This window comes from Schistocerca cancellata, chromosome 8 (assembly GCF_023864275.1).
Source record: "Schistocerca cancellata isolate TAMUIC-IGC-003103 chromosome 8, iqSchCanc2.1, whole genome shotgun sequence".
Classification (NCBI taxonomy): domain Eukaryota; kingdom Metazoa; phylum Arthropoda; class Insecta; order Orthoptera; family Acrididae; genus Schistocerca; species Schistocerca cancellata.
The window spans coordinates 192,042,574-192,067,713 of NC_064633.1; the positions used below are offsets into that span (position 1 = coordinate 192,042,574).

General features: G+C 42.7%; 2 protein-coding genes across 2 annotated transcripts in view; one reads left to right on the forward strand and one right to left on the reverse strand.

Moving 5' to 3' along the window:
* LOC126094905 (centrosomal protein of 135 kDa) overlaps positions 1–25,140 on the reverse strand; it is a 402,349-nt gene that overhangs the window by 170,990 nt on the left and 206,219 nt on the right. The gene's annotated exons all lie outside the window — the stretch shown is intronic.
* The window catches only part of LOC126094906 (uncharacterized), a 122,109-nt gene that overhangs the window by 34,524 nt on the left and 62,445 nt on the right, over positions 1–25,140 (forward strand). The window lies entirely within an intron of this gene.

Below are 25,140 nucleotides of genomic sequence, written 5' to 3' on the forward strand. Positions count from 1 at the left end.
TAAGTTCTATGTAAACTTGAGGTGAAAGTCGGTAAACGTAAATCTCAACAGCACACGCCAGGAAAATATGTGTATATCAGTACAATGTTAACTCGCGAACGCCCGCGTCAGCAACCATCTCTAGACCACAGAGATGGTTCGCCCCACAGAAAACAATAGAAACCATAAACATTCCTCTGGCTCCTTCCCTTCAGTTAATGCTTGCGTCTGCAACGGATCGTATACGCTTATTTTCGAGTAGACGGAGAGCACAGTTCGCAGAGTGGACTATTACCGCAAAATGTTTCCGGCAGCAGTTTCTTTGGAAAGAGAAAATATATGACAATGCGCCGCTACGCGGAAATCTGCTGCAGTGGGAGGGATGGAGGGAGGGAGACAGAGAGAGCGCTGTTTGCTTTCCATGCTCGTGTGCGGCATTAAGTGCCGTCTCACTATACGCAATCCTGAATCCATCCAGTCGTAAAAGAGTATAGGAGACGACGCCAAGGCAGCGGGACTGTCCAGCATGACAAAACAGTTCATCATACCCTGTTTTTTATTTATGGCCTTCTATTATTGCCGTTCCGTAAAGAATTGCACCGTGCGGCACTAAACCTACCAGAAAGTTTGATAAGGAGGCGGTGATAACGGTGAGGGTGTGTATATCATGAGCTGTGACAATTATGATATTTGTATATTACAGTATAGGCATTCGGATTTACTTAGAATTCCAACTGAGACTATGACTTTAGACCTTACAAAATTCCCTGAATTTATCTACGGATACTTGAGCTGATATCGGGACCGAGCCTGCGTAATAGCAGAACATACTTTACTGATTAGTGGTAATCAATATCAACTACAAACAGTTTCGCGTAATGGCACAAATTTTATAAATGGAAACGTTAACCTCATTTGTGTATTTTTGTCGCATATGCGATTAAGGACGTAGCATCTGCTAAGAATGAAAGACCAGACAGAAAATAAAGTCCACCTACACTCACGAACTTTCCGAAGTGTTTATTTACTCAAAAGAGGATACTTCGTCAGGAAAATTTCTGTACCAGAAACTATGAGAAATTACTGAAGATGACGATTTAAAATGAAAGAATTCATCTTTTGTTGAAATGTTAGCTTTGCAGTTCCACACTTACGGGACATGATCTGACGTGAAATACACGATGGCATTTTTATTTCACATGACATCGGTTGCAGCTAAGCGAAAAGAAGAATTAATTAGATATAACTTATCGGGAAACACACAACTCAAACTGAATGTCAGTACCGTGTTGCAGACTGAACGCAATTTCACTGACGTATCACTTCTGATACGTCTAGTCTAGGGGGTCTACACAGTTACGGAACGAAAAATCTTTGCTTTCAAAGAAATTGTGAGAAACACACAAGAAAGCAAGATTTTCAGTACTACTTGGACCTATTTGATGCTTTCGTCAGATAAAGACCAGAAATTCAGTTTATGTCTGAAGTGGTCTCGGTGTGTTCTAGGTTCAAGTAATTATTAATCCTGATCATGTCCCAACCGCTGCCGCTTATCTTGTGTGTTTGAAAATAGGCAGAAGGGGAACTTCGACAGTTCCAATCCACATGATCTTTCGCACTGTTTGGAATGAGTGTGTATCTTCATCAAGAACAGACAAATTTGGTTGATATTAATAAACACGCACATTACAGGCAGTTGGCGTTAAGACCCTGTAAGAATCGTTATAGGTCTTCACGCATCAAGTAATGGCTGTAGTCCGGCATTGTGATGAACCTGGTCCATGTATCCAGTTTCTCGTTGCTGTGGTGATTGCTTCACGGTGTGATTCTTTTGTTATGTTGGTGTCTATGGTTCTGAATAGACCAACTCACGGGAAACTATCTTAATGCTGGGCTTTACTCGAAAGACATTTGTCAAGATTAACCGGAAAACGCAATTCAGGACATTTATTTTTCTTTCCAATTTGGAATTTCCTGTTTTCTTCCCTCCCTAATTCCACACCTGACACAGATGTGCGGCACATACTCAGCCCGGAAATTGGTTCGAGAACAAAATATTTTGCTCATTACTTCACTCCTTCAAGCACATTATAAGCTGTACATTATATTCGGCTTATTTCAAAACGTCTAGTCGTATTCTATGCTTCTGAAATGGCACCAACATTTTCTCTACATCCAACATCTTGCACACAATGAGATAGACGCAAAAAGTGTACGTTTTAACTGTTGAAGGCATTTTCTACGCTCAAAATGTTTTCAGTACGAAAGTTAAGCCATAATACAGGAGGTCTCTCCGACGAAATTAGTATTAAAACAAGAATTTCAGTCAATTTATAACAACACCGCCAAAGAATGCTTCATAAGAAACGTTGCCTCTAGCGCCTCCTGTCCTTGCACTTGCCTTTTCTGTGGAGTACATCGAACAAACGTATCTGACAAGCCACCAAGACGAGAACGACTGGTGTAAAGTTTTATCGTTCCCGTCACACCAGAGACACGTGCTCACGATGTCCTTTCGCATCGTGATATTCCCACGGTGGGGCATCCCAACGGGGAAACTTTTGTAAGCATTGCTATTGATCGTCCCAAGTCGAACCAGTGCTCATTGTAAAACGTTGGTTCAGTGTCTGGCGACAGGTGAATGCGGCTACGAGTGAATGTTATTTTCAATATGCAGAATAATGACCTTACTTTTGATCTGTATGTGAAAACTGTACCGAGCGAAGTATCCCATGAAGACAAAGTTTTCCAGTAAGGCGTCGATAAACTGAGAAGAAACTTGCTCATTTTCGATGACACAGCAGCAATAATTATCTTGATATAGCCACATACGACGGTTTACAAAATCTTTTTTAAGGATTTAGACAAATAATATGGGAGAGAGAAGGTGATGCCAGTGCCAGACTAATACCAGCCCGCAAGATCAGTCAAACTCTTTAGCATGTGTACCATTCGCTATAAATCATTATATTCAACTGGAAATTGAGAACATTTTATTTCGATTTATTTACATTTATAAGAGAGCAGCGACATTTAACTCCCAACGCTTTCCGTGCGACATTCTGCGAAACAACGAGACTCCAACGAAAATATTGAGGAGGAGGAGGAGAGGTGAGGGCAGAAAAAACTGAATTCAATTCACATCGAACCAGTTGTTTAGGCTTAAAGAAAACAAGAACAACTTATCTAGGAAACACTGACAAATCGGCAGTGGCAGAACATCAGCCGAGACCAGGGAACCACGAAATTGGTTATCTCCGATATTATGGTTTTATCAAGATCCTATGAATATACTAGGATGTACAGGGATTGGAGAAAAATATGGAAACACCGCGGAAAATTTATGCTTCAGTATAAACGCGGATACTAGCCAAGCCTGGAGGTCGCACTGTTATATTACACCACGAACGACACCAGCGCTGTGTCCTCGATACGTTACATTATCCTTCGTTGTCAGGACAGTGTTCTGCGTAGTTGAGTGTGCATTATGTCGGAGCTAAGACATCAGTTAGAACATGGGCACCACTCTCACCAGATTTCGATACTGTTGGATCTTTATGGTCTACCTGAGCTTGCCACTATTTTGCAGGAAGCATGTTATAATATTCCATTGAAAACCAAACAAGACCTGTATTTAACAGAGACGAATGAAAGCTGATTTGAATGACAATGGTTTTCCTATGTCGTTTTAGACATGACGATGATGATGCTTTGTTTGTCGGGCGCTTAACTGCGCGGTCATCAGCGCCCGTACAAAGTTCCAATTTTTACGCAGTTCAATTTTTTTCACACTCCGATCTAGCCACTGTCACGAATGATGACGACGATAATGAGCACAACAGACACCCAACCCCGGGCAGAGAAAATCCTCAACCCGACCGGGAATCGAACCCGGAACCCCGTGATCCAGAGGCAGCAACCGCTAGCCACTAAAATACGAGCTGCGGACGTATTAGAGATGGTAATGAGCTCTGTTTTTGATGTTTACATATTTCTGTCCCTCTCCCGTACGGAGAAGACACAGAAACTCAAAAGCACAAAAACAGCTTTAATTGAAAAGGAGGATGATTCAAATTAGACAAGTAGTGGACCTTCGTGCTAAACACAGCAAACAACGCCAACTGTTTCCGAATTATATGCTCATAATACGTAGGCGCGCCCCCACGATCGCAGAAAGCGTCTGGGGCGTCATGATCCTATCATTGCATGGATACGTATAAACAGTTTGGTTATCTCAGCTTGTATAAGTTTGAAACTGCTAAGTCCTTGTAATCTCTGATGACGTCTTCAGCGTTAAAATACGAAACGTTAGGTACAGAAATATGCCTTGGACCAATGACTTAAGCCAATAATATTCAGCAAGGACGCAAATATCGGCCATGTAAGCGTTCACTGTGTAATAAAAGTGATGATAATCGACAGGGCAGTCAACATCTCTTGTAATGGTGGTCATCTCGAAGTTCAGCCGAGTTTGTATTACCATTTTCTCACAATGTTTCTACGACTGAACCATCCGTCACCCTTAGGTGCTGCGGATTGTGTAATTTCAGACAAGGAGAGCCTCGTCGAAGAATTACAATACCTAGGAATAGTGTTCGAAGGAATGGGCATCTAGATTGTTAAATTGAGCGGGCGTGCAGTCAAAATAAAGGATGCTGAGACAGAGAGAGAGAGAGGCCAAGAATAGCTTATTCGTCTTTTGCAGGCCCAGTATCCGGAAAGGTCTGTAAATTCCCACGGAAACCTGGCAGCCAGTATATTTCGTTTCTGGCAAAGCAGATACAAAATCTTATTTGTAACGTAAAATAGTGCAAGGTCTCTGGAAGACCGGTGTGTACCGGATTCCATGCGACTGTGGAAATTGTGGGGCAGACTGTTACATCAGTGACACAACCGACTAAAGTAACCAAGCAATCAGCTGCTGCCGAGCCCTGCCTCGAATATAATCATCAGATGAAATAAAAATGAGATTAGTATTGTGGCACAACGCCACAACGCAAGTGTAATTACGGCCTCTATAGAAATATGGCGTCGGCAAACCTAATACACAAAGGCTTGATGTCTGGCTCTTAATTTACACTGCAGTGACAAAAAACATGCGACAGGGCTATGCATATATACAGGTGGCGGTAGTATTGCGTGCACAAGGTATAAAAGGACAGGGCACTGCCGGAGCAGTCACTTATACTCGAGTGATTCATATCAAAAGGATCCCGACGTGATTATGGCGGCACGACGAGAATTAATAGACTTTGAACGCGGAATGGTCGTTGGAACTAGACACATGGAACATTCCATTTCGGAAATCGTTAGGGAAATCAATATTCCAAGATCCCCAGTGTCAAGAGCGGCCTAGAATACCAAATTTCAGACAATAACGCAGTGGCCACACGGCCTTCACTTAACGACCGCGAGCAGTGGCATTTGTGTAGAGCTGCCAGTGCTACCAGACAAGCAACGCTGTGTGAAATAACCGCAGAAATCAATGCGGGACGTACGATGAAGATATCAGTTGAGACAGTGCGGCGAAATTTGGCGTTATTGGGCTGGGTTATGGCAGCAGACGATCGACGCGAGTGCCTTTGCTAACAGCACGACATCGCCTGCAGTGCGTTTCCTGAGCTAATGACAATGTCGGTTGGACCCTAGACGATTGGAAAACCGTGCCCGGGTCAGACACGTCCTAACTGTAGTTGGTGAGATCTGATACTAGGGTTCGAGTACGTCGCAGACCCACGAAGCCGTGGACCCAAGCCGTCAACAAGGCCTTGTGCAAGCTGGTGATGTCTCCATAATGATGTGGGCTGTGTTTATAGGGAATGGTCTGGGTCTTCTGGATGCTCGATTACTTCGAGATCACTTACAACCATTCATGGACGTCATGTTCCCAAACAACGATGGAATTTTTATGGATGACAATGCGTCATGTCACCGACCACAATTGTTCGCGATTGGTTTGAAGAACATTCTGGACAATTCGAGCGTTTCGTTTGGCCACGCAGATCGCCTGACGCGAATCCTATCGAACATTCATAGCACACAATTGAAAAATCCTGCACCGGCAACATTTTCGCAATTATGGACGGCTACAGAGGCAGCATAGCTCAATATTTTTGCAGAGAACTTCCAACGACTTGTTGAGTGCTTGCTGAGTTTAGTTGCTGCACTGCGCCGGGCAAGAGGAGGTCCGACACGATACTACGGGGTATCCCATGACTTCTGTCACCTCAGTGCATTAAGATCTCGCCAACTATTATATTCACTATATCAAGGCTATGTTGAGAGAATGCGCCCTTCGTGGAATATCAATGCGGGCTCTGAAAAACAAAAGAGTATCAAATGGTGTAAGTAGACGTCAGAAGTCGAACTGACAATCAGGTGTTAACAGCGGCGCGATACCAACAATAGTGCAGTGTCTGGTTGGAGTTCAAGCAGCGAGTACACACACCAGCAAAAAGCACAACAACAGCAGCAGACACCTGAATATGACGACTGTGTCGGTAGTCGTAAATACGAAAAACTCGAGAGAGCGCCCAGAAGTCAGGTTTTCTCGATATTTTTGATTAATTAGGCGCCGCACAGCTTGTTGTTGTAGTGATATTCAAAAAATGGTTCAAATTGTTCAAATGCCTGTAAGCACTAGAGGACTTAACGTCTGAGGTCATCGGTCCCCTAGACTTAGAACTACGTAAACCTAACTAAACTAAGGACATCACGCACATCCATGCCCGAGGCAGGAATCGAACATGCGACCGTAGCAGCAGCGCGGTTCCGGACTGAAGCGTCTAGAACCGCTCGGCCACGCCGGTCTGCAGTGGTGGTATTCAGTCCACAGACTGGTTTGATGCAGCCCTCCATTCCGCACAGCATAACGATCCAAATATATGGAATAAACATCACTAAAATTACTTTGCCGCTTCTAGACAGTTTCATACACACGAAATTAGTGTTTGTAACACAAGCGGAAATTCAGAATTGTTATTCTGGTTAGGTTCCTAGCAGAGGTTGTTACCCATGGTCTTCACCCGACATATTACGAGTCATCAGGTATGTTCCTGTGTCGTGCGGATGATTGAGACGCGTGGTCATGTAGTTTGAAGGGAAGAGTGAGGTTTAAGACTAGTGCCGGCACCAGGATGCGAGCTTAAAGTTCCCATCTGATTGAGGCATCACCATCAACAGTGTCACATTTCCGATTTTCTCACGACACTGTGGAGAGGTTTAAAATTTAATCCAGGGCATTGACGGAAAGCCTGGCAGTCTGGAACTGTTCGCCATGACCTCCCCGCCCCTTACCAGCCAAATAATATCGATGAAAACGTCTACCGCCACCAAACTCTAGCACGTTACCTCAAGAGGTTTTTGCCTCCATAGCTGAGTGGCGGTTAGCGTGGTCGCTGTTTTAACTTGGTGGCCTTATGAGACCAACTGAGGAGCTATTAGACCGAGTAGTCGCGGTTCCAAAATCAAGAAACCCGACAACGACCGGGAGGGCGTGCGCTGATACCACGTCTGTCTGTACCGCGACCGACGACGCCACTAGCAGAGAATGCCACAGTGGGTCCGTCTACCTTTACCGACCTCAAAGTCGAGCGCCACTGCACAGGCGTACATTATCAGTCTAGGCTACAGAGATGGGTTTATGGCATTTAGTAAGACATAGTCCACAGAGATTTGGAATCCAATGTGCACGGTGAACAGTATTTCGGGAACCTTTCCTTCGTCCTGGAGTCACAGACGGGGAATTTCACGACTTCTGAAAAGAGTCGTGAGCTCGCTGAAAAACCTATCCCGATATTCACCCCGTGTGGTTCACTGAAACCATAAAACATATGTATCACGTTGCTTATTTGGTCGAAAATGCGAATTGTTTCTTCAACGAAACACTGTTTCCATGGAGGGGATGAGGAACTGAACACCAGCACCTCTGCTTCGCTGCTGCCCAATACCGGTTTACTCGTCTTCAGGTCAGTGCACAGGCCCTGGCTTCCTGCACACGGAGGGTCCACAGGCGTGATCCCAGCAACCTCGGTACAGGTTTCTCCACACGGAAGGAGGCGTCGCGCCGGGACAGCCACTCTTACCCTAATTGCCGCCGGCAGCCACACACTGGCGCATACAGGAAGCAAACAGGCGCTCTCACATGCTTTCAGGGCAGCAGAGTATCCACCAGTCAAGCAAGACGTCGCACCGACTCAAACTACATTCTCTGCATATTTTCGGTTGCAGGAAGCCAGTGGCTGTTCTGCATGAAATAGATTATAACAATATCGAACGTCAGTGGGTTTGTTTATAAATAACTTTCTGCTACCAGTCGTGATTTTCTTTTAATTACGTTTTACACGACACGTTTCGGGAAATGATTCCCATTTTTAGCATATATTTCTTTGTATACACCATTTTTTCGCAATGTTTTAGATGCGTGAAGTTCTGCTTTGTTTTGTTGAGTTAGTTTTCTTAAGGTCTATTTGTACTGAGTCACAAACATGCTAAATGGTTCAAATGGCTCTGAGCACTATAGTACTTAACATCGGAGGTCTTCAGTACTCTAGAACTTAGAACTACTTAAACCTAACTAACCTAAGGACATAACACACATCCATGCCCGAGGCAGCATTCGAACCTGCCACCGTAGAGGTCGCGCGGTTCCAGACTGAAGCGCCTAGAACCGCGCGGCCACACCGGCCGGCCAAACATGTTAAACATCACACAAAACTGTCACTGCACAGTACACATCGAGAATAACATTACATGTAAGTTAACCTCGGTGTGTACTCACATTAAATATGAGTTATTCTTACTTGACATGCAAGTTATTCTCGATGTGTACTGTGCACTGACAGTTGTGAGTGATGTTTAACCTATGTGAGAGACTGTACAAATGGACCATAAGAAAACTTAGTCAACAAAACAAAGCAGAATCTCACACATCTAAAACATTACGAAAAAGTGACATACACAAAGAAATATACACTTAAAAATGGCAATCGGGACCGATGACCGGAGCAGTCTGGTCCCTTTCATCCCCCAAACCAACCAAAAATGGCAATCATTTCCCGAAACGTGTCGTGTGAAACATAAATAAAAGAAAATTGTGACTGATAGCAGCAAGTTATTTATAAACAAATGCATTATTTTCACAGTCTTTCAAACACATTTATAAATGGCAAAATCAGAAATCTTTCGAAACTAATTTAATAATGAAAACTCGATAATGAGAACCTCAGAGGCAAAAATCGTATCTTTCACATAAATGACACTTTTATACAATTAAGTTTTCATTCCCAAACATGAAATCATTCCAGCTAGGACCCAAAGAACAATTATTGAAGACAAAACCGAAACATTACAACAGTCGTTTTATTACACAATATTTCAAACGCATCACCTAGTCCTTACCGCAGCAACGTGTCCCTATACAGTACAGTATTCACTGAAAAGCTCTCATAAGTTTGTTTCTGGAAATCAGATGCACGAGTGAATAGGTGCAGATTGTATAACTGCAATCCAGCGACCCTGCATGGTGTGGTATCTATTTCAAGTCAGTTGATCACTGCATGGAACACGAAGAAAGAGAGACAGGCGGATTATTTGACATCGACGCAACACACTAGTAAGGCGTCCACGTGTTTCAGTCCGCAGCAGGGCATATTACATTGCCGGTCTGTCCAAATCAGTAACTCGAAGGATGGATATATCAGACAGAAAATAACACATTTGACACTCATTTCCTGACTTTAGACCACGGTCCATGGGCTACATTCTGAAAATTTTTCTTGTTGAAAACACACAACAATGCCCTACCATCTACGTCACACAACTTAAGTCGACCTCAAAATATAGAATGATATAAAACACTGAATTTACATGCCTTGAAACGGGCAGTAGCTAATGGCGCGGATGAAACGATGTCTAATATCTGGACCGTCCTACGATCCCTAGTTACTGGGAAATAAATTTTTCTGTATTGATACGGCAATCCCAAAAAAAACAACAATGTTAAAAAGAAACGAGTTCCGTCGTTCAGCAAACCTACATGAGCAACTGGCAGTAATGCAATTTCAGACAAATATTTACACAGACCTGTAGCTGTAACCCTACACACGCGAAACGCCGTTGTTCAGGCAATACTGCCTTCAGCTTACTTAGATTATGCCATTTTTTCAGAGATTTTAATACGCTGCAATTTGGATCTTTGCTTTTCTCAACAATGTTCTGAGCGTTTAACTCATTTCAGCGTATGCTTTGTTACAGTGTGATAATCTCATTATGACAGTACTAACAAGTATCTACGAGTATACACTACTCTTAAGTGTTGCGACAAGGATGCAAAGCTTGTGGTGACATCCCGTATGTGTAGAATCAGACTTCACTTTCAATCGATCGCATCTGACACCACTCGACTTTAAACAACGAGTACATGAAAGTTAAACGGCAGAGGTTAATTACAACGAACAAACGTTCGCAATGTCTTCATGAGACGGCTATGGTAGATGTATTTTATCGTTAGCTATGCTACTAGCGAAGAATGTGTAACTGATCACGTGGAGGATTCCGATCAGTGCTAGTTCTGACTAGTTTCATACCGATTGTATTGAATGAAATGAAGTCTAAGAGTGAAGTCCCCGCCACTACAATGCCAACTCGAGTACCAAAGCGACAGTCAAATTTTTGATGTTGTAATCCGAGTACAGGAAAACTGTCAACTGTATCCTATAACCTTATGTCTTACGCCACTGCGGAATAGCTTTTCAAAACAGGCCATAAGTAGGTTTGCCACGTGTCCCGATTTTGTAGGGATCGTCCCTATTTCCCTACAATTGTTCCTTACCCCTACATGAGTATGACGGGACATTCAGTTCTCCACTTTTTTCGTTAATTTTACAGTTTTATATATATTTTTACTATAAAGCTTAATTTTTAAATTCATAGCCTTAAGTTTACCACCTTGTTATTCAAAGACATAGGAAAAAATACAAAAAACTGGGTTTAAAAGCCAATTATTTCGCCGCCTCTTTTTCATAATTGTTTTGAATAGGCAGTTGTATTTATGGAGTGACGCAGTGAACAAGTATTGACATGTTTCGTACTTTCGCTGTTACGTACACCAAAACATTATCAATATTACGATGATTTTAGGTTTTTTCGAAGTCCGATTCAACTTATCGGTAGATTAAGTGCAAATACAGACAGCAGTGGCTTTGAGTGTAGAGATGACAATTGTGATAGAATGAAAACCGAATGAAAAAAGTAAAAAGAAGCTCATTTCGTAATGATTAGAGGACAGATAGAACAACAGTTGGTTAATTAAAGGTGATGATGATGATGATACGGTAAAGTGTACAATGTCTCCTGCTTCCTTTTCAATAAAAAAAAAAAGTGGGGGGTCTTGGGGCCGTGAGAAAGCAGCTACCAAGAGAGAAACATGATCTTTCTCTTGTATCAACTTCCAAAAGTAAATCGACTGCTTATTTTTTTATTGTAAAACGTTATTCTACTGACCATGAAGTTTCAGCAGCCGAACTGTCACTTACATATCATAGAGTTCAGCATACCCATAGTTATGAGTCTCGGCACAAAACACAGTTTTAATATGCCGGGAAGTTTCATAACCATAGATATGTTCCTACTGACTTTCGTATTAAAGCTAGCAAGTACAATTCTCTAAAACTCGAAGATAAGTCCACAACTTCATTGTGGACGAAGCAATTTTAAGATGCTGGTACAAAATATGTTGGCTCCGCATTTGTTAGAAAATGTACGGTGGTTGTTGCCCGCTTTGAGCATTTACTACGACACTGGGAAGCCATTTGATTGTATTTTCTCTCTCAAGGGGGAAGAAGGCAGCAAACCTTTGATATGGACTTTCGTAAGAGGCGTGGACGAAGATGACTGTCACTGCCTTTTTTTATATGCAGTTCATAAATAACTATCTGTCTTCTGTTGCATCAAAAATTTTACAACCTGAAAATCGGAAAACGCAACCTACAGATCTTTATGATAAATTCTTGAAGAAAAGTCTTGACCAGAATTTGAAGAGATTGATCAAATTAGACCAGGACAAATTTAGGACAGATGCTGCCAAAACTATCTAAATAAGTGGTTTAGTTCAGGTTGGTTGGTTGGTTGGGGAAGGAGACCAGACAGCGTGGTCATCGGTCTCATCGTATTAGGGAAGGATGGGGAAGGAAGTCGGCCGTGCCCTTTCAGAGGAACCATCCCGGCATTTGCCTGGAGCGATTTAGGGAAATCGCGGTAAACCTAAATCAGGATGGCCGGACGCGGGATTGAACCGTCGTCCTCCCGAATGCGAGTCCAGTGTATAACCACTGCGCCACCTCGCTCGGTTTTAGTTCAGGAACGTCGCCTTTTGAGAAATTCGGTGTCCTTAGCATGAAAGACGAGATGACATAGTCTTATAAATACTGTAAATGATCACAACACAAAAGCCAACGTTGAAGAATTGAGCAATGGAGTCTCAGTATCACTGAAATGTTTAAAACTTCAGATTTATCACCACACCAAAAATGGGCCCATTTCTTTAGTATAACTGTATCCCCAAACTTACTTAATATAGAGACATGTTTGTTTTCTATATCTGTAAGCAACTCACGTATAACGAGTGTTTTCTCTCATAAAAAGCTTGTGGACTGATGAACGAAACAAACTTAAGATGCAAGCGAACTTATTGGTAACAAACTACAGGGTGGGGCAAGTAAAGGTGGCCGGAGAACAAAGTCCCAGGTTACAAAGAAACACAGCAGGGGAAAGAAAATCCAATACTAACCTCACTGTAATATATATGGAGAGTGACCACCATTCATCTCTTGGCACTTTTGGGCCCTGCTCAGCAATTTGCTGAAGGCGGATCGAAGCTGGACTGCTAGAATTGCTACAATCACATCCGAAATGTTCTGCTGCAGTTCCTGAAGATTATGAGGGTTGTTGCGATACATATTCGACATGAGGTCTCCCCACACAAAGTAATCGCACACTGACAAATAAAGTGACCTGGCTGGCCACCTAGGGCCGCGGCCAGACTGACCTCTGCTGATAACTCTGTCAGGTGTTAAGACTGTGCAAATGTGCTCCGAGGTGCTGCCGCAAATTCACGTCCAATCGTATCCACTCGTCCACACCACTTATTTGCCCCACTTTGTATAATGTGAACTGCTCAGAGTTCTCTCAGTTTGTTATCCACGACAAAATTCTACAGGACACTACATCAGCCTACAAGTACGTCTATAAAATTCATCTACAGCGATTTCGCCAGCATGTAAGGCAAACACCGTTAACTTTTAAATATTTAATGTTTCATGTATGGTATTTGTAATTTAGTAAGAACTGGACATTTACTATGTTAAGCGATATTTTGTGTTAATAGGGTCCCGACTTCTGACTTGCTAAATGTTGCAACCCTAATCATAACACTATGACTAATGACTGGAAACTGTACACACGATTCCTAGACCCAATGGCGCTTTATTCATATAGCACGTGCTACGGACCCAGTGTGGTCAGAGGCCAAGCAGCCAAACTGCCCAGTTTTTTTTTCGTGCGAAAACTACCAGGATGATGATGACGATGATGATGATGATGACGATGATGATGATTTGGGTTGAGGGGGCGCTCGACATCACGGTCATCAGCGCCCTGAAGAAAAATCAACACGAAATCTCACGGGTGGGAACGAAGGCTGTCCCCACATGCAAAGCAGTTTATAATGTACTAAAGTCTGCCGCCCTTCCCCACCAGTTTAGGGATGAGGCCCGATCGTTCACAAAATTTCACCACTCTGGTAACACTGGTATCAGTATCTGCGAGGACGGTGGGCAGATCTACAGCGAGACCAAGGGCTGCCCTATTATCAGTATACAAAAAACTAACAGAAGTTTTGCCTTCGAATAGGGGCGGTTTAGTGTTTAGGAGTCAATATGCACGGTTTTATAGAAATTCTAAAGCTCTGGAAATAACCTATCACTGATTTAAAATTGTGCATTTCCGAACGTTAGAAGAATACAGCTGTTATAATGATACTTATTAAAACACATTTACGTAAAGGCTCTCGTAGACGATCAAACAACGTCAAATTTTGCGTGTTGTTAAATTATTTGGAAGGTTGCTCCTATGTTTTACATGTCTGTCAGACAGACAGTGATTTACAGAGAAATTGTGGTTGATGACAGATCTGGCGAACAATTCTGACCGTTTAAGCAAGCGTTTGTCCAACGACACCTGGTTGCTTCCCGGGTTACAATCAAAACTCTGTGATATCCACCAATTAGAACAGATTTTGAAGATTTTTTTTTATAGTGTCAAAATACTTAGCGACAAGATACGCACCGCATGACAGCTGCTTCAAAAGTTGGTTGGCACGTCAGCGCGCTTGTTTGAGACCCCCATGGACAGCAAACAGTGAATATAACAAAGTAGTATAATCGTTCCTTAACAAAAATGGTTGGAGTCCTTCAACATATTGCGTTCCACTCTGGCCAGCTGTTAGTACGAACTTGCGATACAGTATTGTCGACTGACAAGGGGAAGGCCTCAGACACGGCCAACTGATTCGGCTCAAATTTGGCAGGTCACTTGTGTTCAGCCTAAAACGAAGGACTCTAAGATACTTTGGCTCAACCCCCCCCCCCCCCAACCCTGCCCCCCATCCCCCGTTTTTGTGAAAATCTCCCCTAAAGGTTAAGATGAGCAATCGACTCAAAATTGTCGGGATCGATAGATAAATGTAAATAGAGCAGTTTTCATCATCAGGTATGGGGTCCGCAAACGCATACTTTTCCAGAAATCGACGAAAGAAACTTTTACAACTGCTGCTTATGTACCCACAAGGTAAACGCTTTTAGCTGTGAGCGCCGATAGCGCAACGGGCAAAGTAACTGGCAGGGAAGCGGAGAATTCGGGTTCGAATCTCGAGGAAACTGTACGGTTTTCATTTTCTTAAACTGTAGTTTTTCGTATCAGAATTCGTAGGGATAGGGAGGTTAATAAGGTACGCAACTCGACACGGAATAATAATAGTAGTAACGTTGGCACACTAATTTCCCAAACGATGTGAATTTGTAAAGAATTGAACTTTCAAGCCTTGTCACATGAAAACAACTCCGAGTAAAAGTGCTGCTAATTCCTCACGAGGGACCACACACAGAAGTGTCTACAGCGAGGCACGGGACAGAATGTACGCGAGGACAGTTATGTTGTCTCGGTTGTCTCTTCGTCATATCATAATTGTGAACCTCGAAGTGAGAAGACATCCAGCACGAACCTTACAGAAGTCAATCGGAAAGAGTTGTTTTCCGTCATTAGGCTGCCGCGAACCTCGAAGGTACATGTAATGATATTTCATCGTTATAAAATATGTTTTGTGAAAGAATAAAGTGATCTTCCTTAAGTAACATATGACTTGTACTGTATGTAATTCGTAGTAATTAGCTGTTCTGTTTATCCCGTACTAAGTAGTTATTGTTTGTTGTGTCATACCTTTCAGTTGCATAATCAGAATAATGGAGGATGAACACCCTTGGACTAGTGCTGAAATATATAGTTGGGAGCCTGTCACAGGCGACAAGTGGGAAGTTACCGACGCTGTGTTTTGGTTTGTAGAAGTGTTGCAAGACAGATGTATTACCAATGCGCTACCGGAAACAGGATGTTCTGTTTCTCGGCGTTCCAGATTGATAGGAGCGGCTATCGTCGAACGATTTTTGGAGCTGACGAACGAAATGACTTTTGCTAATACTGAAGAACTATACTATGAAGGCGACGCAGAAGGTGATCCAGTGGAAGATATCACGATTAGTGAATCGCAAAATGATCATAACACTTTGGAAATGTCGATGTCGCAAGAAATCTGTGCTTCATCTGTTCCCAATGATGAGTATTACGAACCGGTTACTGAACGACTGAACTATGGTGCTATACCCCTTGAAGTAATCATCCAAACTGGAACCTACAAACACTGCAAAAGAATGGAGCAACAACACCCTGAAAAGGAAGAAGGTCCTAAAATTGTGGGAAAATGATATCGTTAAAGAAGGGACAAGATACGACAAATACCAGGAGATAAGTAAGTGGACAAACGACCTATTCGTCGAATCTCGTCGTCGTAACGAGAATGTAACTACGAGAATACTCCAGGAGTGGCCTGCAGGTGCAGCGGTTCAATATACGACCAACAACGATTTTACGTTTGCTGCATCGTTATCTTGGGCAAAGAATTTCAGATCAGAATATAAAACTCGTCAATGACATTTCACTAAATACGTCTCCCACGAGGCGGTAGAAAATATAGAAGGTATAAAGTGTCGGCTCTTTTCAGCACGCAAACGGCGTCACTTACGACCAGTTTCAATAGTAATCACGTGAACAACTACGATCAAACAGGATGCGAGTATCGGGTGAACATTAGACGCACCTTATCGCATAAAGGGAGAAAAACGAACCTTTGTCGCTGTTGGTAGTAAAAAAAAAATAAAAAAACTGACACATTCGTACACAGCGCAATATGCCATCACAGCCTCTGGAAAAGTGTTGCCTAAGGTTTCCCCGTGTTTACAAGAAACGAATATTACATTTGGTCCTCTGGTTATAGAAGAGGTCAATCGCTTAACCGACTCGTTGAAAAATGTTTACATTTCTTGCTCCAAATCCGGGAAATTGACAAATACGATTTACAGAACACTTCTTGAGAATGTTTTAAAGCTGTACGTTGCTGATAAGTTTCGTCTAATATTGGATTCCCGGGGTGTTTATTGATGACGAAGGTCAACCAACGTTCATGGTAAAAGTAAAACCGCCAAATTGGACACCTGTGTGCCAGCCGAGTGATGTATATTTCTACCGCCAGGTTAAAAACTTTATTTCGAGGCTTCAGAATTCCAGTGTGCTTCTGGAAACCCAGCGGGAATTACACAACCGCACAGATGCAATTACTGTTCACAGCGTAATTCATAACCAATTTTCAGCACCGATTTTTCAGGCAACGATGTCGTATGCATGGTACGCATCAAAATTAATTCCCGAAAAAAGACATATTTAAGTGTAAACCAAGTTTGTTTTTGGCCGACTCTTCGTAAGGGACAGCTACTGTCGAAAGATTGCACGCATTAGATGTTCTTGGTGCCACGAGTATATTGTTTCGAATGTTTATATGACAAGTACCATCCATCTAGTTGTTCGAAGAAAAGTGAGGGCGCGTAACACTGACTGGAAGAGCCGTTGTAAAGTGACCAGAAGTAACATTTTAGTTGTTTACTATCCCTAGACTTTGAGAAATTTATTTGCCTCCTTTTATCATTCCTTATTGCTGTACTTACCTTATTAAACCTCCTATCCCTATCGATTGAGACCTGGAGAAATACAAACGAGAAGAATAACATCCGCTAGGTTTCCTCGATATTCGAACCCGCGTTCTCCGATTCCCAGTTTAGGGGTTTCCTCCGTGAAGTACGACGTAGATCAGGTTTACGTATCCAGTGCGACGCGACGTTTTACTGCGTGGCTTAGTACTCTACGATGTAAAACTTTACGAGGGCTATAAGAATTTATAATCAACTAGTTCAGCGCCCGCTGCTTCGCTCGCGTAGACTGCATGGTCTGTGCGTTTTTTTAAATTTTTTTATGGTGTTCACAAATAGCAACACCCTCTAAACTTTTCACGACAATTAAGTCCATAGACGCATAGTCTTTTCCGAATGTCCGTCTGGCCGAAAAGCGATTCTAGTAGCTGGAGTCCAATCACGCCTTTTGCGTTCCTGTGGTGATATTTCCATAGAAGCTTTAATCCCCTGACACGTATTTCTTTATATTTACCCAAGAAGTAAAATACCAATTTTCATGGCTGTAGCTTTAAAAATGCTTTAGTAATTCTTTAACAATGATTAGTTTAAAAAAACTTTCAGACACTATTTTACCCCCTTAGTGGTTGAATTTCAAAAGACACTGAACAAGTGTTTTATTTCCGCCTGGAAACCAAATATCAATTTTTGTAGTTCTAGATTTAGCATTGCCTTAATAGCGAAATTATTTGCAAAATGCCTTCCACCACTATTTCACTCCCCTTGAGGGTACAATTTCGAACAATCCTTTCTTAAACCATGCCTTCAATAGATGAGCCACACCCTCTCCAAATTTCAAGTTTCTATCCTTAGCGGTTTGGGCTGAGAGACGATGAGTCAGTCGATTACCACATTGCCTTGCCTTTTATATACGTATAGATTTCGAGACAGCTTGTACAAATCAGCTCTTGAAATTGTAGGCAACTGTACCACTTATTGCCCTGTAATTTGATGTTAAAAACTTTATTTTTCCCCGTTTAACAAAAACCAATAGTAAGAAATCCTGGTCATTTGCTCAGCTTCAGTGGATGTACACAACTTACAATTGGTAGAAAAATATTTCATTTCTGTTTTACGATAGAAATATTATTAGTAAACAGCGATTTTCCCATTGTATTTGAATGCAGCTAATAAAAGTCCTACTCGACGAACAGTTTTTGGGTATCGATTAATGTTAATTGTCTCGGTCAGATTGTGCTCCAGAACTCAAAATGCATTGCATCTGTTAGTGATTAAATTATAGCATAAAATTTAGTCAGACGTCACCGTCGTATATAATGTTGTTGTTGTTGTTGTTGTTGTTGTTGTGGTCTTCAGTCCTGAGACTGGTTTGATGCAGCTCTCCATGCTACTCTATCGTGTGCAAGCTTCTTCATCTCCCAGTACTTACTGCAACCTACATCCTTCTGAATCTGCTTAGTGTATTCATCTCTTGGTCTCCTCCTACGATTTTTACCCTCCACGCCGCCCTCCAATGCTAAATTTGTGATCCCCTGATGCCTCAGAACATGTCCTACCAACCGGTCCCTTCTTCTTGTCAAGTTGTGCCACAAACTCCTCTTCTCCCCAATTCTATTCAATACCTCCTCATTACTTATGTGATCTACCCATCTAATCTTCAGCAGTCTTCTGTAGCACCACATTTCGAAAGCTATTATTCTCTTTTTGTCCAAACTATTTATCGTCCATGTTTCACTTCCATACATGGCTAATATAAAATTAAAATAATTCTTTTAAAAAAAAAACGAACATAAATTGCAGGTTTTGAACCCCTGCGATCTTAAACAGGCCGAGCTTACGCCAACGAAACTTCATGGTAAATCGCACTAGGTAGCTCCGGATCGAAGGATATATAGCTAACCCGACCGATGTATGTCTGTTTGGGAAGAGGGCAACGCCCGCGTGAGAATGTGGCGCATCGTAGGGTACTCCCGACCAGGTGGTTTACGTGTGCACCCTTTTCAATGATGTAGCAACCACATTACGAGACCAACTACCCGACCATGACACTTACCACTTACTTAGACGAGGAGACTCTTTTCAACCTCTGAATCAATTGGCTAACGAGGCATCACGAAAAGTGTTGATAGAATACCTGAGGGACATTAATTAATTAACAATCTGAAACATATCTAATACCAACTGAGTCCAGTGCCCTATTCCCATACCGCCTGTGCGTGGACAGGCAGACTTTCTTTACAGTCAGGAATCCACCACGTACAGGACTAGGGGGAGTGGGGCACAACACCACCGATATAGGACAAGCACCGGATATGACATAAAATAGAATTAGTTAGTAGGACTTAGAATTAGGAAATTTAGTTAGGAACCTGCTGCGCTTAAGAGGGTAGGACGCCAAACGGGCCGACTTGGAGCAGGAGAGGCACCACAGGACATTTTAATTTCCACTGTCTATACTTTTACAAGTAAAATCATAAAACTTTGTCAGCATGACAAGGAAGGATTCAGGATTCACACTCGTAGCACCGGAAGTTCAAAAATATAACTAAATAATTTTTTTACATGTGAAATTTCATCATTTTTTCACTTACTATTGGCTGCATTTGTTGCTATAGGTACACTTTTCTTCATAAGTAAGAAAGACTATTCGATGAAGTTTGCACAGCATACAAACCATACTTACAGGTGTATGAAACTTTAGAATCTATTTAATTTATGAAAAAATGAATGAGCTGTTACGTTGTAAACTTTGTTTAGAAAAAAATCAAATTTTGTAGTTAATTATCTCAACTTTTACCACAGTTTTTAATAGATTTGGAAAATTCTAGAGTTTCATACACCTGTAAGTATGGTTTGTATGCTGTGCAAAATTCATCAAAGAATATCTCTTACTTGTGAAGAAGAATGTACCTATAGCAACAAATGCAGCCAACAGTAAGTGAAAAAAATGATGAAATTTCATATCTAAAAAAAAAATTTACTTCGTTATATTTTTGCACTTCCACTGCTATGCGTGTGAATCCTGAATCCTTCCTGGTCTAGCTGACAAAGTTTTATGAATTTACTTGTAAAAGTATAGACAGTGGAAATTAAAATGTCCTGTGGTGCCTCTCCTGCTCCAAGTCGGCCCGTTTGGCGTCCTACCCCCCTTAACATCCTTGGCCTGCCCAGTGTCAGGGGCACGCTCATCGGGTTCAGCTCCATGAGTAAGGCTCCATAAGTAGATTTGTGTATTGCTGGCACACTTGTGACGCTGCAGGCAGTAGAGACTAGTTATAGGTAGGCTTTCTAAAGAGAATATTAATAATAAGTTGCCCATTGTTAATTAGTTCTGGCTGTAGCTCACTTAATAAAATTGTAATTAGCTGCAATCAATGCTTTGTATAAAGTTTTAAGACTCACTAATCACATAAGGAAGTGGGTTTGGAATGTATAAAGGTTATGTGAATAAAGAAAAATTTTCTTTTAACCCGACCACAGAAACTATGTCTGCAAACATACGATACGGAACGCCAACAATTTCCTTTAGAACGGTCAAACAATGACACAGCGCGAAACAGGAGACGAATTTCCTGTGTTGCACATACCTGCGAAAGAAAGCCTCAGCTATAGGACAAGTGACCCTGAATGTATTTCGCAGCAACAGGCGTCAGCATCGGTTCAGGACGTGCGTAACACGAATTACGCAGCAACGGGGGGTGGGGGAGGCGGTGCGAGCGCGCGCGACCGCTTTATGCAATGTCAGCTTTCCATGTGTGGTAACGGCCCCGGCCACATATGGAGCACGGTGAAAGCCATGGCGACCGGTTCTGTGTGGCGGTCGAGGTGCGAGGAAAGCGCGCGCCGCACGAAAGCGACAGCGGAAGTGCCACGGACCCCGACCTTGCGTCACGGCGCCGTCCAGCATCTCCCAGGACCCGACTGACGAGCCTTCCCACGGACTGCGACTCTTCACGCTCCTCCTCTACCGCTTAATTGGGACTTCTCCCACAAGGTTCCGACAGCCCATTTCCGCTATCCCACCCACCCGTCGCCCCCGCCGCGCACCAACCACCATCAACACACACACACACACACACACACACACACACACACAACTTCTCTACACATAAATAAATAACACATCAAGCCACACGTTCTCGGACTTAGAACTACAGCACATAGCATGTACGACCTTCCAGCCGAGTTCTTGCTGTCGTCGTCAAATTATCAAGTGCCATACGAGGGATAGTGATAACTTGGTCATAGTATTAATCCTCTTCCTCAGATTCAGCCTCCAAAGGAGGGAGGAAAAAATAAAAGACCAGTCAAAACCGATACTGGTAATTTTTGTTCTGAATAATTGGTGTTTGTCTGGCCTCGGTTATAGCAGGTTATTTTCAATTTTTTACTAATAACCGGGTAACAGACCAGCAGATCAACTTGCCATAGCAGCAGTGGTAAAAGTTTTGATTTTTAAATAAACTTTTTTTAAAGGAGTAATGTTTTATTTGTAAAATTTCCATTGTTTCGAAATACTGGGTTGTTATAAAAATTGAGAAAAGCGATAAGCACTATTTTCTTGATAGTGCTTATCGCTTTTCTCAATTTTTCCTGGTGATTGATAGTATGGGGAGAGAGAGAAACAGAAGCACAGAAGAAACTTAATGATTGAGACAATACATTCAAAAATTTTGAACTAGAAATAAATAAAACAAAGAGAGTAGAAACGACCATCAACAACTAAGGAACAACTTCAAAAATGGTCGAACAGTCCACGGGTATACTGCCGGTTCATAGTGTCCAACGGGCACTATGAACCGGCAGTATACCCGTGGACTGTTCGAGCAACAAATTAGACGGGAAAAATTGAAGAATCACAACCTCAAACATATTTCTAGAAGGAGTCAAAGTAGAATCTGATGCACATTTGAAGTACCTAGGAAGCATGATTTCAGAAGACAACACCATTAAGCAGGATATACTCAGCAGAACGCAGAAAGCACCCAGTTTTTACAGTCTAGTCAGAAATCTTCTCTGGGATCATAAAATGCCACGATAGCAAAAGTGACCATGTACCACACCTATTTCGTACGAACCCTAACATGTGGTTTACAAACATGTATTCTACTAAACAAAGACCTCAGCAGAATACAGGCAACAAAAATGAGATTCATTAGAAATATGAACCAAACAACTATTGGTACTTCACGGTCTTTTAGCAAAATATACGCAGGAGGAAGCTATAGGTTGGATGACTCATACGAAGTCCGCCCCAACAGCTTAATGGTCAGCGCGACGGAATACCATGCTAAAGGGCCCGGGTTCGATTCCCTGGCCGGCCGGAGTGGCCGAGCGGTTCTAGGCGCTTCAGTCTGGAACTGCGCGACCGCTACGGTCGCAGGTTCGAATCCTGCCTCGGGCGTGGATGTGTGTGATGTCCTTAGGTTGGTTAGGTTTAAGTAGTTCTAAGTTCTAGGAGACTGATGACCTCAGCAGTTCAGTTCCATATTGCTCAGAGTCATTTGAACCATTTTTCGATTCCCGGCTGGGTCGGAGATTTTCTCTGCTCAGGGACTGGGCGTTGTGTTGACTTCATCATCATGATCATCATCTCATCCCCATCGACGCACAAGTCGCCGAAGTGGCGTCAACTCAAAAGACTTTCACCAGGCGACCGGTGCCCGACGGCAGGCCCTAGCCATTTCATTCATACGAACGAACGCTCTCGGAACTTTAACATTAAAGCACACCGTGATGCAGAACGCCTCTCTTGCAGTGCGACGGACTGTTTCTCCCATAACCTCATCACGAAATTTATTCCTGTGACAGTTTGCCCTTTACAAGCATAATTTGTTAGCACCATACCATAGCAGCTCCAAAGATCACTCAAGATTCTCTCTCCCGCTGATTGCTGGGTCTCTGCCTTTTTCGGCGGTGTCTCGGGATCATAGTGCTACATACATACAGCACTCGTCCATGGAGCCTAGGTGGCTAAAGAAATCATGTGGAGCTGCCTGACACAACTGCATTATTTCCGCTGTTTCGGTTCGGCGCGATTATTGAATGGATGTGAGCAGTCCCCAAGCACAGAGGGCGGCGACCTTTTTCCTGTTTAAGATGTCGTACTAGATGTTGATAGCTGATCGTTGGCTGATATGCACTTGTTCCACTATCCGCTCAATTGCGTACTGCGGTCTTTGAGCAACAGGGCCTCCACGTCTCTTGCAATCCCCGATTCTTCACAGACAGCCCTCGCGCCGCATGGGAGCCCTTGATCTGATGGCGGTCCACCCCTCGTCGTTCGTTCTTGTAATTTCTTTTAAATCTTTCATTCCTTCCCGGACAGGAGAGGGCGAGCCCTTGTAGAATTTAGTTATTTTGAGCCACGCAAGTTATTTTTGAAGAGCTGCTAGACCATTATATCTCCATACGCACAGCCACTGTACTAGCTGGACTAGTGGTAGCACTTTTAAACACGCGAGTGATTTCTTCCGCTGATTTAATGCCATTTTTTACAACCTCCGCAATGCTTGACGCTTCCTCTCCGACAGTACATGAGCTCTGCCTGGCCTTGGTTTGGCTGTGGTGGTTTCTTCGCGTTTCCACTTCACAGTCACATCACTAGCACTCGAATTTGGCTGCTGTAGAAGATTTGAAATACCCCCGATAGATTTGTCACTCAGATGACATCCAGTGACTAGGCCACGTTCAAAGTCATTAAGCTCTCCTGGCCGACCCATTCTGCTCTTACTGGTTCTCTACTGACAACACAGTTCTCCCTGCCTCTTTTTACCGCGGCGGGCCCGCCTCTCTTGACATCTGGTGGTCAGTTCCGGATTACATAGGGGTGTCCATACATTGGTCAGATAGTGCACAAAACAAGGCTGTGTGATTTTCTGCAGGAGTGCAGTGTCAAGCATCTGAGACCTTAGGTTTTCCCTTTCGTATTTTACATTGATTCTTCCTTTTGACAGAAACTGTATGCAGCTAGTAAGTTTGCGATGCCGCCCTTTTGTTTCAGGGTGAAAAAAAAAGCAGTGAGGTCAATCTGCATGATCGTATGGTTGTAAGCCCCAACTATAAAAGAAATACTGAAAATAAGAAACATTTATACATTTATCCATGGAGGTACGTAATCAACTGTCACAGCCAGTATGACATCAAGAACAGACTTTCCATATTAGAACTTCTTTGTTAAGACATCGGTCGGTAGGACCTAGAAATCAGAGGGTCTCTGAGAAATGTCGAGTGTCCTATTGAGAAGTTCCACTTCATATACTCAGGAACGATTCGAGAACATTTTTCCACAAACACGACACACAAAATGGTGTCCCCCTCCCCGCTTTCATTTTCCACACAGACGACGTATCATTAGGCGGCGCCTCCCCCCCCCCTTTTCCCTCCCACAATAATTTCACTTCCTTGGGCTCTTGGTTAAGACCTTTAAAATCTTAATCTCGTGAGCATGGAATTGGCTTGTTTTCGCCAATTACGAGAACCAGGAAGGAAAAGCAGTTTCAGCTTACACTCCGATATTTCTACGAATAAATCTCTGACTGCTTTAGCTCTCAGAATTTCACAGCTGCCTTGACGTCCAAAAGCTGTACGTTTTCGCAAAGTTGCTTTTTCTTTCTGTTGTTCACAATGTTGCGGAAATTAATGCCTACGAAACTATTTATCCATATCGTCAAATTTATTGTCTGTACTTTGCTTCTGCTTCTTTATGGTGATGATTCTCACTCCGTTCGGTATAATGTTCCTCTTGCCGTATCTTACACACCATAGAGTTGCTGAACTTTAACATTTTGCTTGCACTTCCACTGCTTTTTTCTTCAGCACTGGTACTGCTCCTTCCTCTTCATCGTTCAAA